The sequence below is a fragment of the Python bivittatus genome, unplaced genomic scaffold, assembly GCF_059951505.1.
Source record: "Python bivittatus isolate LINGU-HERP-01145 unplaced genomic scaffold, Pbiv_v1 ctg000020_np1212, whole genome shotgun sequence".
NCBI classification, from domain to species: domain Eukaryota; kingdom Metazoa; phylum Chordata; class Lepidosauria; order Squamata; family Pythonidae; genus Python; species Python bivittatus.
Genome location: NW_028277030.1, coordinates 74,279,594 through 74,284,218, shown reverse-complemented (window position 1 = coordinate 74,284,218; position 4,625 = coordinate 74,279,594).

Sequence of the window (4,625 nt, the reverse complement as noted above, 5' to 3'; positions counted from 1 at the left end):
CCAAACCTCCCCCTCAAAGCCAGTTTTCTTTTTTGAAAAGCAGTATCAATGTTTTGCTAGACACAGTTGCATGTAAGCTGTACAGAAGCCCTTACAGAGCAATTCCTCTTCTAGGGATGTTCCTCAAGCCGTGTCGATTGGATGAAAAGGGAAAGCAAGAAGCTTAGAGCAGGGGCCTTGGGAAGAAGGAAGGAAGAAGCCAGGAGGCTCTTACTTCTCCCAGACCACTGCTTTGACATTGCCATAAGCAGCAAGAAATCAGTGATCTTGTTTGCCCAGATTGCTGGTCAAATGGACGGTGGGCTGGGTGGTAGTGGTAATGGGGAACAGCAGAAAGGAAACAGAAGGACCAACAGTTGAAACTCCAACTGCTCAAAAGTCCAGTGAGTGAGGGGAAAAGGACTTTGGCCTTGGTGCCCTAACCAATTTTGATTGGATCAGGTCTTGACTGTATAATATTATTTTAATATAACATGTCTTTTTCATTAATTTAATATTCAGCAAAAGGAACAATTACCATAGCAACATTTTTCTTCTGGCACCTATATAGGAGAACATGCAGTTAAACAAGCTTCCCACACAAGTTCACAGATTTGCACATTGTAAACATCTGCATTTATACATGCGAGAGAGAATAGTTCAAAGAATTTACACATTCTCTTATTACCATGTTATCTAACTCATAAGTGCATTTACTCTTCTTTTTTCATGGTTCATCTCCATCCCGCTGAAATCTTGACAGTGGTTCATGCCACCCCCAGATCTATAACTACAAATTCCTGACAGAAACCCCATACTATGCAAATACATCCACTGAGAATCAGTCTTATGCTATTTTTAAATACATTAACTGAAATTGAACATTAAGTAAAATTGCGTAGGGAAATATAGTTTCCGCCATTTGCATTATGCTATTGTGTGATCCTTTAAAGGAAAATGTGGAGGTGCACACGAGATGCAGTTATAATTTGTATCCATAATATAAGCTGCTGAAAGAACCCATGCATGTTCCTTGTGTCTTCATCCATGTTCTGTTGCATAGGGGTATTTTAGAAACAACAACTAGGAGAAACAAACATTGAGATTGGTGACATTTGGCAGCGCTGATGTAGACAAGCATTAAATTCAGGTTTCTCATACAACAGTCAACAAAAAGATGGCCATCCAAAATGAAATGGTTTGGCTTTTCCAATGCTAACTTTTAATATGCAGTTTGACACAGATTAACTGCCTGAACACAAGGATTTCTTTTTTAATGCAAGATTTATTGCATTAAAGAGAAACCATGTATGTCTGTGGAGGGTCTTGAGGAGCTGGGAACTCAAGACTTTACCAGTGTGTCTTTGTAGCTTCTTGGACTTCATTAGCTCTGTTCCTGAGTGTTATCAAATATTAGTTTTGAGGTTTTTTCCATTGGGAACCAAATTGGCTGCTGAACTTTAATGATATTTTAGACACAAATATTTCATATATCTTTGCCCCCAGTAAGGTTTCAGATAAGCAAATTGTATTTGGTCTTTTTTTTTGGTATCAGTATCCTTTTCCTAAAATTACCAGCATGATAGTGTCTTCCTGGAAAGAGGGTTCTACAATTTTTTTTTTTTTTCACTGAAACATCTCTTCACTCTCTTAGGGAGGTGGCCCTGGAGGCTGCAGGAAGAGTCTTTGCCAAAGAAACTGACAGGTTTGATCAGGATTCAGATACTGCAGAATCAGGTTGGTGCTATTTGCCTTATTTTCCAAATTACTATCAGTTTCCTTTTACATCATCTAACTTAATACAATTTTAACATAGTTTAAGGCCTTGAACTGCATAAATATTTTGGAGCTGTACATTTTCCCCTTGGAACACTACCATTTCTTTCAGGTTGAGCATTATAAACATCAGAAGTGTCTGATGCTGACCAGAGATGCAGATGCTTTGGTTACACAGGTAAATGCTTACTTTCTCCAAATTACATATTCTGAACAAAAAGCAACAGCTAATTCACTCAGAAAGTAAATAAACAGTGTTTTCCTATCATTTTGCTAACATGTCCATCCATAAAATCAGTAACTATAAAAAGAAAAGAAAAATCTCTCATCCAGTTAAGGTGCAGAGTTTAAATGAATTAAAATACAGGTAGTCCCCAGTTTAAGAACGAGTTCCATTCCCAAGATCTCCCCTTAAGTTGAATTTGTATGTAAGCTGGAACAGTACTATTGTATAATGCTGTATAAGTAGTCTTGTGTAATGAATGTGAACCATTGTGTATTTAACTTGAACTATTGTGTATTTAACCTGAATTTTGCCATTGTAGGCTCCGTTCTTAACTATGGGTCATCCTTAAACTGGGCATTCTTAACCCGGGGACTACCTGTATGCAGGACAAAAATAAACACTTTACCCCATTATGACGATATCATTTTCAGGCTTCACAGGCAGGATTTTAAACATGAAATTCACCATGCTTTCCTATCTCAGAATTATTGAATGCTGCTCATACTTGATCAATGCAGCATGACAATTATTGGGTGAGTTCTCATATTCTGGTTAAAGCTTTCTCCTTTCAAGGAAAAAAAAAGGCAGAAATGGGACTAAAGTAATTTGACAGTCAGCTTGAAACTCCAAAATCTCTAGCAATCGCCAGTTTGCTAAACTGATTTAGACCTTCCTACCTTCACAATAATATTTTGGTGGTCCCACTGCTAAAGACCAAGATTAACTGTCACTTAAGAGAGATCAAGCATCTTCCTCTGTTTCAACAAGTGACTAATTTCAAAATTGAAATGACACATACACATCCCAAGTTTTCAAAACCTATAGCAACACCACCTGAAGTTGTTTTTGCTCATTGTTACTGAGGTCTTCAGATGTGCTGGTCTCCATGTGGGTATATTTTAGTGCCTTATGTTTTGTTTGACCTCATTCAGAGATGTTAGTTCTGAATTGCCATTTAGGTGACATTTTTGTCCTGTGTGAAGACAGACGATTGTCAGTGTGCCTCTATGACTAATTGGATTAAGGACAGGAGCCCACATGTCTCAATAGAATAGGTTCAAAGGAATTTCCCAAGTTAGATACTAGAATTGTACATTCACTACATTAATTTGTAAACAAAACAAAACAAACCACCATGTAAAAGTCAAGTATACAAAATTGCTTGATGCCATGAAAGGGAACTGACCTTTCCTATGCTTTGGGTTTCTAAACTCCCTCCATCCCCATCCACCAAGAGCTTGGGTCTGGAAGGGAAATGTGCACTTTTTACTTAATGAAAACATCATCATTATTAGCATGCAGTATCTGAATAATCAGAAATATACTGACTTGTTCTGCAATATGTGCTCATGAGCATGCATTATATTTTATAAAGAAAACTTCCAGTCCTGAGGACCTTACAGTTCAAACTTTGACACAGGGAAGCAACGACAGGAAAAATCATACAAAAGAAGGACAGGCCAATCTCAGCTAATCACAGACAGGCAAATATAGGGATTTAAATAACTAAATACCACTTTTATCCATCCTTTTTCTGCCACTGAGGACATTCATTTGGTTAGTTACTTGGGGTGAAGTTGGAGAGAAAGAATTTTCCAATAGCATTGCTGTAATGAAAAAGAAGTTATTTCTATCCAGTACTACAAAAGAGTTGTTTTTTGTTATACCAGCTTTGTAGGAGGCAATTTCCCAGACATTCATCTGATACTAGAGTCTGATACTCAGTCCACAAATATGTGATAAGGATCTATGTAGCACTAGATTCTTAAAACATTAGAGCATTAGGGAAGGAAAAAAGGATTACTGGAGGAATCATCAGGGACTCTTGTTAACATTTGAAAAGTATTAGGTTTCTAAACTTTCTGCTGCCTTCTACTTTTTTAAAAAAAATGCTTTAAGATAGAAAAATAGAGAAGAAAAAATATAAAAACTATGAAGAAAAGAGGGGAAAAAACAGATTTTAAAGATTGAAAAATTATTTGGGAATTCAAGTGGTCAACTCCAAGAACCATTATGGGTACTATTACATAAACACCTGGCACCATGGCAAGGTCTTAATTCTCTTTTTAGTCAAAATTCAGTAGTACTGGTGCTGAATTATATATGAAAATGTGGAAATTATCAATATATGAACAACTTTGACTTATAAAGCATAGCAAAGATTATTTTATTATAATGGAAGGAGAGTGTAACCCTGGACTTAGAATCTTGGACTGAGTTGTGTTCATTCTCTGCTTATGAACAGTGCAATGGAAAGATTGGACAATTTAAAAAAAAATATTTTCCCTGCCTTTATCATTATTATTTTTTTAATAAATAACTCAAGGTGGTGAACATATAGTACCTAATACTTCTTCCTCCTATTTTCCCCACAACAACCCTGTGAGGTGAGTTGGGCTAAGAGAGAGACTGACCCAAGGTCATCCAGCTGACCTTCATGCCTAAGGTGGGACTAGAACTCACAGTCTCCGGGTTTCTAGCCTGGAGCCTTAACCACTAGACCAAGCTGGCTTTTTTGTCACATATTACACCATGAGGTAAACTTTGTTTTAAAAATATGTATAATAACATGACTTCTACTTAAATTGGTATCTACCCCCCCCACACACAAAGTCAGACTGAACTGAAACTCACAAACAAGATA